The sequence below is a fragment of the Ixodes scapularis genome, unplaced genomic scaffold (genome assembly GCF_016920785.2).
Source record: "Ixodes scapularis isolate PalLabHiFi unplaced genomic scaffold, ASM1692078v2 PGA_scaffold4__175_contigs__length_147842914, whole genome shotgun sequence".
Lineage (NCBI taxonomy): Eukaryota > Metazoa > Arthropoda > Arachnida > Ixodida > Ixodidae > Ixodes > Ixodes scapularis.
This window is the reverse complement of record NW_024609879.1, coordinates 78,558,683-78,571,883: the sequence shown is the minus strand read 5'-3', so window position 1 is coordinate 78,571,883 and position 13,201 is coordinate 78,558,683. Positions and strand designations below refer to the sequence as shown.

At 48.1% G+C, this 13,201-nt stretch overlaps 1 pseudogene; it reads right to left on the bottom strand.

Moving 5' to 3' along the window:
• Positions 1–8,484: 8,484 nt before the first annotated feature.
• On the bottom strand, positions 8,485–12,295 carry LOC120838754 (annotated as a pseudogene).
• Positions 12,296–13,201: the final 906 nt, after the last annotated feature.

Below are 13,201 nucleotides of genomic sequence, written 5' to 3'. Positions count from 1 at the left end.
AGTATGTCAGCTTGATTTCGACGCAATACAGAATGCCAGCACTTTGGACTGCCATGTTTGAGATTTTTATATGTGTGTTGTATTATAAAAGCCTTCAATCTGGCGAATGAATTTTACACGTCTTTTCATCTTAAGACGTATAATTACCCGACGCATGGTCCTCTAGCTCGAATCAAGAGTCAATCCGAAACCACGTGGTATGCTCCTCCGAAAAGCCCATTAGAACCAGTCTTCCGTAAGTTACTTTAAATATATAATTAGTTACAGTTACAAATATTTTGACAAACATGTATTTAAGTAACTGTTACAATTACTTAGAAATAAATATAACGTGTTACTGTTACTTCGTCATAGTAACTTAGTTATTTACAAAATATTTTTTGTGTGTTTCTTTTTAATTTAACCATGGAGACATTCATGACAACACATCATGACAGCAATTTATATTGATTTGGAACTCTCAACAAAAATTCATTTCAGTTTTTGATGCGCGTATATTAGTACCGCCGCACGACTTTTTTGAATCAAGGCGTTTGCTGGTTCGATACCGGGCGGACTAAATAATAAATTATTCAATCCATGTAACGCATTAGCAAATACTATAGAAAATTATCATCACTTAACGTTCCCCTTTTCATGCACATCCTTTTCGTTGCTAAAGACGCGCTCAACGAATCCGCTGGACGGCAGTACAATACTCAGGCCTAAAAAGTTCTCCTAATTTTAGAAGTCGTTGAGCGAGGCTGGACAGCGCTGTCGAGGTTTCAGCCTTCCATCGTTCCGTCTCTATGCCCACCGGTATGTCCAGAAATGAACGTGCAAACTCACCCCGAGGTGCTTGTGAAGGTTAGGAGAAGGGGACCTCACGCCTGCGTATAATCTTTTGCGGTGTTCGGAGCGGTCAGGGAAGTTATCGCCACTATATTCGGCCAGGTCAAAATGCAGTTCATAGCCGGGTCACGGTAACACGTACCGTTCGTCACTCATGTCAGCTTCTCGTTCGAGCGATAACGGCTAATTACGGCACAGATATTTTCCATCTTTCTTGCTACATTCACTATCCATTCCTTTTCCTAAAAAAAAGGGCCCTCAAAAGCAAAAAAAAAAAAAATATATATATATATATATATATTAAACAGTTTGGCTGGGAAACGCATGTCAAAAATAATTTTATGCGCAAAAAATATGTATATATATATTTAGAACAATATTGACGCCGCGAGACGCGATATTGTCGGTAGTCACCTCAATTCCACAATCTCAGAAAAAAAAGGCGTATTCTAACTGTCTTTGTCCTATATATTACACACCAAAACTTCAATTCGACGTAAAATTTGGGGCCGTCTGTTCGACTATAGGGCGTTGTACGTCGAACTGAAGTTTTGGGGTGTAGTATATTATATGGGACAAAACGGTGTAAGGTGATACCCTTTTTTTTTTTAGAGTGCACTTGTTTTGTCTTTCGGGATTTCGGGCGCGTGGGGAAGAGGTGGGTCAGCTTCGCCTTGACGTTGAGCTGGAAAGAGCGAATTACCATCTCGTTGACCGAATGAGCATTCCGTGACGTTATTGACTTTGCGTGCAGATTTTCAAATAAATCTCTCTCCCTCAATATTACTGAAAATTGTTTTCGCGTAAATTTTATTTCTTGACGCGCGTGTCCCAACAAGACTGTTTAAAAACAAAACAAAAAAGATTTTTTTTTTTTACTTTTTATGGGATCTTAAGAGTTCTCTTATTTCCGTTTCTCAGCTGAGAGGAAAGTAATACCGATGAACAGACGAGTCCATAACAATAATAGGGAAGAGTGGAGAGGTTTCAACCATTTGCATCTGAATAAATTGGAAAATACCGTTAGCATCAAACACGGTACAAAAAGGAGCGAACAAAAAGAACACAAAGTCGTCTCGAAAGGCGTTTCGCTTTTCTTTTTAATTTCTTTTATGCAACGCAGAACAAAGACTCAACCGTAGATCATTGGCTCACGGCCCCTGAGAAAGGGCAAGTCGACCCGTAGAAACCTCATTTGTGGCCACGGTCAGACAGTAGAGAGTTTTAGAATAGCGTAAATACTCTTGCGTCTGCACTCCGTACAACGCACGCAAGCTGTCGACGTAACGTTACGGAGCGCGTTGAACGCGAACTTTTAGTATAGCGGAAGGCAAACGCGTACGCAGACTTGCAGTGCCCTCTAGATGTGCTCCTGCGAACTGCTTGAAACAATCCAAGGCGGGTATTCGGTCAAGCGAATCCAACACCGCGAATCTCCTCGCTTTGCCACTTTGCTAGGAATGCGCGAATCTCTTTTCAGTTGCCTGTTGCACTCTTAGAAAAAAGGGGACGAAAAGGAGGTAATAGACCGCTTTTACCGCCCTCCTCCCGGCCAGGGGGGAAGCGCTAAACTTGTTACCTCCTCAGGCGTAGCAGATACTAAGAATGCGGTGCTACAAGGTGAACTTTGCCGCGAAGGAGGAGCAATGTGGTAAATATTGTCACGGGTGGTGACAAAAAAAAATAAATAAATAAACAGGAAAAAATAGACGTTTAATGTGGCGAACTTGTGCCCAAAATAAAAGAGTACAAAAGATAATCATAGAGCGTCGCGGGCGTCGAAGTCGGCGTGGCAGCAGAGTCGAACGCTGGGACGAGACTGACTCTGGCTCGCTACGCGAAGCCCCTTATGTACACGCGTGAGCTTCTGGAATAATCGGCGCAGAACGTTCGGCGCGTAGAACATTCGCACCTCGAACAAGCACCAAGATTCCCGAATTCGCCAGAACACTACATACAGCGACAACAAAAATGTGTAGACGCGGCCAAGAATCGAGCCCTGGCCTTCTGCGTGGAATGCAAGCGCGACAACCGTTAGGACGCGGGCGCGCTGTCTACTTGGTCAGCTGCGCTCGTGGCAATATAACCTCCCAAAGGGTGCACCTGTTTTATTGCATTCTTCCTCCCTTTAAAAAATGCATCGTCCCGATGCGCCACAAAACGAAAAAGCACAAATCCACAATTAAAAGCACGGCAGAATCGCGAGCCATGGTTCACAGTTCCCATTTCCCAGTTCACAGTTCAAAATTCAAAGTTCAAAGTTCAAAGTTCAAAGTTCAAAGTTCAAAGTCCACTCGTCGACGAGACTGCAAAGTTCTATCGTTCATAATACGGCTTGAGTCGGACGAGGTGCACCAGCTCGGGTCGTGGCTGACGTCTTATCGATGGTTGTGTTCCGTCGGGAAGGACTTCGTAGTTCAGATCTCCGAGGCGTCGGATGATCTTGTAAGGGCCAAAGTAGCGCTTCAGCAGTTTTTCGCTGAGACCGCGGCGCCGTATCGGTGTCCACACCCATATCCGGTCTCCGGCTTGGAAGTGACATCCCTGCGACGAAGGTTATAGCGGCCGGCGTCGACGCGTTGCTGGTGCTGATTCATGAGTCGTGCGAGCTGGCGGACTTCTTCTACCCGTTGAGTGACCACCTGAGCGTCGTCTCTCTCATTGTCAGATGGCTCATGGGGCAGCATGGCGTCCAACATTGCCGTCACTTTGCGGCCATGAACGAATTGAAAGGGTGTAACCCCGGTGGTCTCTTGCACGGCCGTGTTGTAGGCAAAGGTGACGTACATCAACACCTCGTCCCATGTATTGTGCTCCACGTCGACGTGCATGGAAATCCTGTTGGCGATGGTCTTGTTGAGTCTTTCCGTCAGCCCGTTGGTCTGCGGGTGGTACACCGTGGTGCGCCGATGGCTCGTGTGGCTGAGACGCAGGATTTCTTGGGTCAGCGGTACCATGAACGATGATCCGCGATCTGTAATCAGAACTTCGGGAGCGCCGTGCCGGAAGACGATGGACTCGATGAAAAACTTGGCTACTTCAAAAGCAGTACCTGAAGGAAGGACTTTCGTTTCTGCGTACCGCGTGAGATAATCTGTGGCGACGATTATCCCCCGGTTTCCCAGGGTTGACGGCGGAAAAGGACCAGGTAGATTCATTCCGATCTGCTGGAACGGTGCAGCTGGCGGAGGAATTGGCTGCAGGAGACCTGCCGGCTTCATTGGCGGTTTCTTGCGTCGCTGGCACTCGTGGCAGGATCGGGTGTAGGGGCGGAAGGTTTCGGGGAGCTTGGGCCAGTAATACGTTTCGCGAAGACGGGCCAGTGTCCGGCTGTAACCAAGGTGTCCGGACGTGGGGTCGTCGTGACATGCTTGGAAGACCTCTTCTCGAAGGTCGGCCGGGATTACCAGCAGCCACGGCGAGTTGCTGTTCCCAAAGTTCTTTTTGCAGAGTACACCTTGTAGAATGGCGAAGGTCGGCAGGGTTCGCGAGAAAACACGGGGCACAGTACTCCCGCGCCGTTCCAGGTGCTGAATTAATGCGCGCAGCTCAGGATCCTTTCGTTGGCGTCGTGCCAGGTCGTCATTGGTCACTGCTCCTAGGAAGCACTCTATCTCCAGGTTTCACCACGTTGACTCCGGCTCCCCGGCGAGCATCCGTATACTTCTTGAACTTCTGCTGGTACTGAGTCACTCGTTGTCGTAGCTCTCCCAGACTCTTTGCCGGTTCATCGAAGAAATTCTTGGACGGGCCCCCCACGATGTCCAGCCTCGTCCTTGGATGGCGTCCATGCAAGAGAAACGCCGGCTTCTCGCCTGTGGCAGCGTGAGGAGTACAACGGTAGACTCCTAGGTACTCTACCACCGCTTCCTTTAGGGGACGCTGCTCCTGGACGCTGATTTGCACAAAGTCCTTGAACACACGGTTGAAACGTTCAATCTGTCCGTTACTTTGGGGACGGTACACCGAAGAGAAGGTGTGTCGCACTCCCCGTTCTGTCGAAAATGCTTCAAACTCAGCAGAAACGAACTGAGGGCCATGATCACTCACAAGCTCAGTAGGGTAGCCTTCCCGGCTAAACACTGCCCGTAAAAACGAGATGATCTTTCTTGACGTCACAAGTGCTGTCAGACACACTTCGGGCCACTTGCTGAAATAATCAATTAGTGTTACAGCTTACCGGCAGTCGCTGGGAGCATTGGCAAGGGCCCAATGATGTCTACTCCCACTTTTTCCCAGGGAGCACACGGAAATGCAACTGGATGTAGAGGGGGTACCACGGGTTTTGCAGACTTCTCAACTGCTTGACAAACACCGCAGGACCTAACTGCAGTTTCAATGTGTCTGTCCATTCCAGGCCACCAATACGAGTCTCGAGCCCGTTGTTTAGTTCTTGTTATTCCAGGGTGAGCTTCGTGGGCTAGTTCACAATCTTCGCAGTAAGAGCGGTAGGAACAACAACCCGATTCCCCCAAAACAGCAGGTCTCCACTCGTGGAAAGTTCTTCTTTTACTTGGTGAAAGGGTGCCAGGTCAGGATGCAGCTCCTTTCTTGGTGGCCAGGTGCCGGTTGTCAAAGCAATCACTTGTTGCAGACGGTTGTCCTGCCGAGTCTCTTCGACTAACTCTTGCTGCGATAGACACGAAGAAATGGCACAGACAACCTCGTCTTCCTGGGTCTCTCCGGGCGCATCAAGAGGCATACGCGAAAGAGCATCTGCCACAAAGTTGTCTTCTCCCTTCTTGAAGACCATAGTGAAGCTGTATGCGAGCAAACGAGCATACCATCTTGCAATCCTGAATGGTCGTTGGCCAGTCCCTTACGAGCCCAACAGTGTCAACAGTGACTGGTGGTCGGTCTGCAGCATAAAATGCCGACCCCACAAGAAAACGCGCCAGTGCTCGCACGCCCACATACAGGCCAACGCCTCACGCTCTCCAGTAGAGTACTTCCGCTCCTGTGGCGTTGGGGTTCGAGAAGCAAAGGAGACGGTCACAAGGTCTCCATGTTTCTTCTGCTGTAGAACAGCTCCAAGGCCGTATGCTGAGGCGTCAGTTGGCACGACCACGGGCAGCTTAGGGTCGAACATTTGGAGAGGCTCACAGGAAAGTAAGGACTTCAGTCTCCGAAAACTGTCTTCCCGAGCAGCCGTCCAGCGGAAAGGTTCCCCCTTGCGTAGTAGCTCACGTAGTGGTTCTGCCAGCTCAGCATATTGAGGAATGAACTTAGCGTAGTAGCCGACCATGCCCAGAAACGAACGTAGCATGGTGACGTCGGTAGGTGCTTGAGCCTTGACAATCGCGTCAACGTGACTTTGCATGGGTGACACTCCCCGCTCGCTGACAACATGTCCCAAGAAGGACAGTTCCCGAACATTAAAGATGCACTTGTCGTTTAGCTTTAAGCCTGCTTCGCTGATGCGACGAAGAACTTCCTGCAGATTCTTGAGGTGCTCCTCTTCGGTAGTTCCAAAAACAATGATGTCATCCAGGTAGCAGCGTACTTGTTCACATCCCTTCGGGATTGTAGTCATCATTTTCTGGAACGCAGTAGGAGCCGATGCAAACCCAAAACAAACCCTGGTAAACCTGAAAAGTCCATCGTGGGTTCTGAACGCCGTCAGGTCTCGGCTTTCCGGGCACAAAAGGACGTGATGGTACGCGCTCGATAGATCCAAGCGTGAAAAGTACCTAGCTCCGACTAGTGCCTGTAACAGTTCCTCAGTGTGAGGCAGCGGAAAGCTATCAATTATGACAGCCTTGTTTACTTCTCTTAAATCGACACATAGCCGAACTTTCCCGTTCTTCTTTTTCACTGCCACGATTGGTGAGACCCATTAGGACGCGTCAATTCTCTCGATGACGCCTGCCTGTAGAGGTCACTGGAGCTCTTCGGAGACTTCGTCCCTGATAGAAAGAGGAAGTCTTCGCAGCTTGGCAGGAACAAGCTGAACTCTTTGACGCGTCTTCATCTTGTGAGCAAACCACTTCGCGGTACCGAAAGTGCCGTAAAAAGGGTGAGCGAAGTCATCTACCAAATGTCGAGGGAGTCCAGATGGTACGCACGTGGGGTTGAAACATTTCAATGCGCTACCGCTGATCTCAAGGGATAAACAAGCGATGGCGTCGATGCCGAGTATGTCCGCACCGTTCGGGACAACGTAGAAGCGTACAGAAACTTTGCGCTCCTTGTAACTGACAGCAGCAACAAAGCAGCCTGCTACGGCGATCTTCTGCTGCGAAAAATCGAACAAACTTGCGGACGTTCACCTGGTGGGCTAGTTGGTTGATCATATTGTTGAATTAACAGCGCAAATACGACAGGAAGGAGAGATAAGGGAGACAGGATAGAGCGCTGAACTAACAACTGACGTTTAATAAAAAGAGAAAGAGGAAGATGAACCGAAGAATGCTTTTAAAACAAGCATAATGAAAACCCGCAAAAACAAATGCTATAGGTTGAGTTGCCTGAAAATGAATTGCTAAGAATACCGAGCTTTAAGCTGGTCGCTTAAATGACTTGTTGAAATCGATTGAGTCCTGGGACGATGCGAATAGAAATTCCGGTAGAAAAAAGAAACTCCCTAAAAGCGGCGCTAAAGAAATCCTGTGTACATTCAGCGGGGGAAAGCTTTCATGATCAAGTGCAGCGTCTTCAAGATTCTGGCTACCCGAGTTCCATCTTGTATGACGTCGCCGAGTCTATTATCACCACACGGGGACGACAGACGATACAAAGGGACACAAATATCCGACCGGCTGTGCTTCCATACATTCACCGCATTTCCCACAACCTTAAGAAGATTGCATCGAAGTATAACGTCAAAGTCGTGTTGTCTGCCCCGGACAAACTAAAGAAGTTGTGTCCGAAATTAAGAACAAGCAGCAGCAGCAAGATGGGTGCGGAGTTCAACATCAACAAAGATACGTCGAATGCCAATGTGCGGTCGTTTACGAAATACCGTTTACTTGTGGGAAAGTGTACGTGGGTCAGACAGGAAGGTGTGTCAACGATCGTCTAAGAGAACATGCCGTGTCACTAAAGTCGTCGCCATCAGGCCACTTTGCCATACACGTCAGGGACTGCCAGTGCTCCGCCTTTTTTAGGAAAACAAAAATCCTGAAACGTTTAGGGGAACGACGAACTCGCGGGCTCTATGAGGCACAGGTTATTCTGTCCTGTGGGGATGCCTGCGTAAGCGCGCCGTCCGTGGCCTTGTCCCAAAAAGAACTTTACTTTTTAGGTCGCGATCTTTAACGGTCCTTAGATTCGGTGAATATTTGAAACGTAAACTTTCTCTTTCTTTTTTCTACCGGAATTTCTCTTCGCGTCGTCCCAGGACTCAATCGATTTCAACAAGTCATTTAAGCGACCAGCTTAAAGCTCGATATTCTTAGCAATTCATTTTCAGGCAACTCAACCTATAGCATATGTTTTTGCGGGTTTTCATTATGCTTGTTTTAAAAGCATTCTTCGGTTCTTCTTCCTCGTTCTCTTTTTATTAAACGTCAGTTGTTAGTTCAGAGCTCTATCCTGTCTCCCTTATCTCTCCTTCCTGTCGTATTTGCGCTGTTAATTCAACAAAAAAACTTGCGGACGTACCGTGCAGCTGGTAAGCAGAACTGAAGTTTCTTTTGTACGTATCTTCCGACATTATGGAAACTGCTGACCCTGTGTCAACCAAGAATGATACGGGTGTTCCTTCGACTTGAAAATAAATGGAGATACCACTCGTCGGTTTATCGTGCACGTGAAGGATACTAAGAACGTCCTCCTCAGAGCCATTTAGGCACGCAACTTCTCTGACAGTACCCCCTTTGCTAGTGTGACTCGCGGTACTCTTGCAGACAGCACGAAAATGTCCGACTTTCCCGCATCCAGCACACTTTTTTCCTCTTGCTTTGCAAGTAGCGGAATTCGCAAGATGTCCCGACGACCCGCAGCGGTAACATTTCCTTGCAGTAGAGGATGAAGATTCTCCCTGTGTACGCTGTGGTCGCTCGGCTTTCGGAGACTTCACGTCCACCTTCTGCACCGATGAAGACAAAACGAGCTCTTCGGGGTACCGGACCGCTTTCTCCACCAGTCGGCCGATGGACAACGCCCGGTCCAGGGTTAGGCTACTTCCTTCCAGTAGGAGACGCTGTCGTAACTGCTGGCTCGTAGTCTTCGCCACCAGCTGATCTCGGATGAACTCGTCCGCCAAGAGTCCGAACTCGCAGTCCGCCGACAGGTCTCACAGCTCGGCAACGAATACTTCATATTCATATTCATATTACCCCTAAAGGCCCTCGTGAGAGGGTATTACATAGGGGGGGGTACATAAATCGTTCCAATAGGAACTAGTGCACACTGAACAACATATGAGAATACTAGAAAACAATCAATACACTTAATAATAAAAAGAAAATAAAGGACACACTCAAAAACGAATAAAAAAACATACACTCACTCATCACACTGCAATAAAGCTGAGTCAAGGTAAAAACAAAATAGTACACATTTGCCCTGTACGTTCCGGAAAAGATGAAACAACAATATAAAACAGCAAAAGTTAGATGGCATCAGTATTTTGAATTTGTTCTTGAAACTTCGTGGTGTCTTTTTTTGAGGCAATGTGCGATGGTAGATTATTCCAATCGATTGTGGTACGTGGAATGAATGACCGGGAAAAGGCAGATGACTTACAGGTTATGCGTTTAACTTTGTAGGGGTGAGCGCGGCGTGGAAAAATAACGGCAGGTGGCTCGAAGAAATCACCGTGAAGTGACGCGTGGTGGTAAAGTTTATGGAAAAGAGATAGGCGTGAAAGTTTGCGACGATAGAGTAGTTCGGGTAGCTCTGCTCGGCGTTTTAGTGCTGTGACGCTGGAATGACGTGAATAATCTGAAAATATGAAGCGAGCGGCACGATTTTGCAGCGATTCAATGTCGTTTATGATGTAAGCATGTTCGGGATCCCAAATGGCTGATGCATATTCTAATTTCGGACGTATTAGTGTGGAAAAGGCAAGTTTGCGTATGTTAGGAGGAGCCTGTTTAAGCAGCTACGCTTGAGAAATCCGAAAGAGCGGTTAGCAGCCGCCAGGGTGAGCTTTATATGGTAGTGCCATGACAGATCAGGTTGCAAATAAATTCCAAGATATTTATAAGTGGAGACGAGGTCAACAGTATTATTATTTAACACATAGGAGGTAGGAATCCGGGGTACGTGATTAGTAAAAGACATAGACTTTGTTTTAGAGCAATTTAGGGTCATTAGCCAGGAAAAGCACCATGCATTAATAGCATTTAGATCCGTTTGCAAAGCTTTCTGGTCATTGACAGAGGAAATTATTCGGTAAATTACACAATCGTCAGCAAAAATTCTAATTCGGGATGAGACACAGGATGGCAAGTCATTAATGTAGACTAGAAACAGTAGTGGACCTAGTACGCTACCCTGTGGGACTCTCGAGGTTACAGGTTTGAAGGAAGAGTTACAATTGTTAGCGGACGTGAACTGTTTTCTAGACGAAAGGAAATCTTTTACCCATGCCAAAATGTTAGGGTGAATCTTAAGCCTGGACAGTTTGGTTAGAAGCCGGTGATGAGGGACACGGTCAAAAGCTTTAGAAAAGTCGAGGAAAACAGCATCAACCTGGGATCCACCGTCAAGAGCTGAATGTATGTCATGAATGAAGCCAGCGAGCTGCGTGTCACATGAGTATCCTCGGCGAAAACCATGCTGATATTTATGTATGATGCTATGATCTTCCAGGTAGTTAATTACTTGTGTGTGTATTATATGTTCAAGAAGCTTACAAATGGTACTGGTTAACGAGATGGGACGATAGTTTAATGGCGATGAGCGTTCACCAGACTTGAAGATGGGAATTACTTTTGCGATTCGGCAGTCATGTTGGATGCAACCTAACAATAACATTTGTGAAAAAAGGGCTGACAGTATGGGACAGATGCTAGCTGATATATTCTTTAGTATCTTATTATTAAAGCCGACATGATCAGAAGCAGTAGAAATTTTGAGTTTATTTAGTAAGGAGTATATACCTGCTTCAGTTATTATTATTTCTGGCATGCTGATATCAGGAATGAGGTTAACTTTCGGGCATGACGAGATGTCTTCACATGTGAATACTGATATGAATGCGTCGTTAAAAACCTGTGCGCACTGAGACATGGGAATGACGTCGTTATTACTGGCGGTAAGGACGATATCAGGATGCTCAACAGGATTAATGACACGCCAAAATTTCCGAGGGTTATTTAGAAGCATAGATGATAAATCATGTTTGAAGAAATGACGTCTAGTTGTTGTAAGCAGTGACTGATATTCCGTATCACATGTTTTATAGCATAACCAGGAAACTGAAAGGGGGTCTGTTTTATTGGCGTGGCGGTAAAGTCTCTTCTTTCTGTTATTGAGGCGTCGAAACTGTTGGTTATACCACGGAGCGGTGTTTACAGTTTTGATGGTGATAAGAGGAATGAACCTGTTGATTAAATTGGTGAGTACATTTCTAAACATGAGCCAATTATCTTCCACGGACCGGGATAAATACCCTTCCAAAAATTTATTTGAGAGTGACACGAATTCATTATTAATGCTATCGTAATCACCTCTATTATAGCACCTTATTTGCTTGTTGGTAGTTTTGCGCTTGTTAGGGAAAATCCGGACGCTTCCAGTCAGGACGTCGTGGTCAAAAAGCCCGTCAAGATGAGTAATTTCAGAAAATATATCAGGGTTGTTGCTAAATACTAGGTCTAGAATATTGGCTGATGTGGCCGACCGCCGTGTGGGATGAGTAATTAGCTGAACCAGGGAAAAGTCGAGAGAAGAGTGGACGAAATTATGTGATTCACTATGGCCATCCCTGACGGATAGAGTTGACCAGCAAATGCTCGGAAAATTAAAATCGCCAAAAATTATTAAGAGAGAATTAGGAAAACGAGAACACAGTAGCGTCAGGACACGGGTAAATTCACTAGAAAAGTCAGTATTTGCCTCTGGTGGGCGGTAAAAAACACCTATACGTATGACACGACCACCACACTTCAGGGAAGCCCATACACATTCCAAAAAAGAGTTGACTAGCACAGGTACCGCAAGCACATCATCTTTTATGATGTGCTTGCGATTCCCCCGGTAGCTGCTCTCGCTGCCTGAAGCGGTGTCGTGCAACGACCACGTTCGAAGTCGCCGCGAAGTAGGTCTCCAGGGCCGCCAAAGCGACATCGTACTCGTCCGGCGCAGTCGGTGTCTTCGCGCCGGCAGTTTTTTCCTTCAGTGGTACCGGAGGATCCGCCTCCGGAAGTGTGTAGAAGATTCTCTGTCCTTCAACACCGAGGCAATGTAGAAGTAAGGTCTTCCTCCGAGCAGGTGCATGGGCGTCGCCCGCCGAGACGAGCAAGCAATTTTGGAACAGCCGCCACCACTGTTTCCACGGGATAGCAGGTCTCCCAGGAGCGGGAAGGAAAGGAGGCGGCACCCCTAGGCTCCTGCTTGTCAGTACATCCTCGTCGCCAATCTGTTGTATGCTGCCGTGGCAGCTGAAGGCGACCGCCCTGCTCCAGTACCGGTGAAAGAACAACCTCCTTTTTTATTCGATCCTCTTCTTCTTCAGACTACAATTGCTACAGTAGCTCCGCCACAACAGACACCACTGCAGGGGCGTCGTTTTGGTCTCTGGTAGCGTTCGAGTGGGGGCCCCCTCGACGTTCGTGAAGGATCTTAGCGTCGGTCGTCTTCGGCAACCTCACCTCCAGGGGTTGCCGCGCCTAGTTTCCCCGGCGAGGAGCGACGGGGACAGGCTTTCACGTCGTGGTCGGTGCATCGGCGAAGCTGGACGTCGCGGTGACGGCGACCGGAACTCTCGGCGGGACGCAGGCTCGGGGGACTGCGGTCGTCGCAGGTACTCGTCGATCTACCGAGGGCGTTCACCATACCGGGGGCGCGGGTCGTTTGGGTGGAACCCGCGTGGCCCGAGTGGTCGGTATGAGCATCGGCGGTAGGTGTGGTCCGCTTCCCCCTTAATGGAAGCACAGAGGGCGTCGGTCGGGCGTTCGCCACACGTCGGTTTTGCGGGGTGCGCGAGGCTCCGGGCAGGCGTACTGGACCTGGTCGTCGTGGCGTCGGTCGTGCTGCGGCGCAGGAGATTGACGCCGGGGCGGCGCGACATAGGTGCGACGAGGAGGCGGTGGCCGTCGGGCTACTGCGGCGTAACTCAACGTCGGTGGTTCCGGAGCGGTGCTGACGAGAACCTCAGGCTGCAGAACTTGCTGGACTTCTTCCCTGACAATCTCGGCGATTGAGGGCGAAGCTGGGCTTGCGGCGGCAGGTAGAAGCTTCTTGATCTCCTCCCGGACGA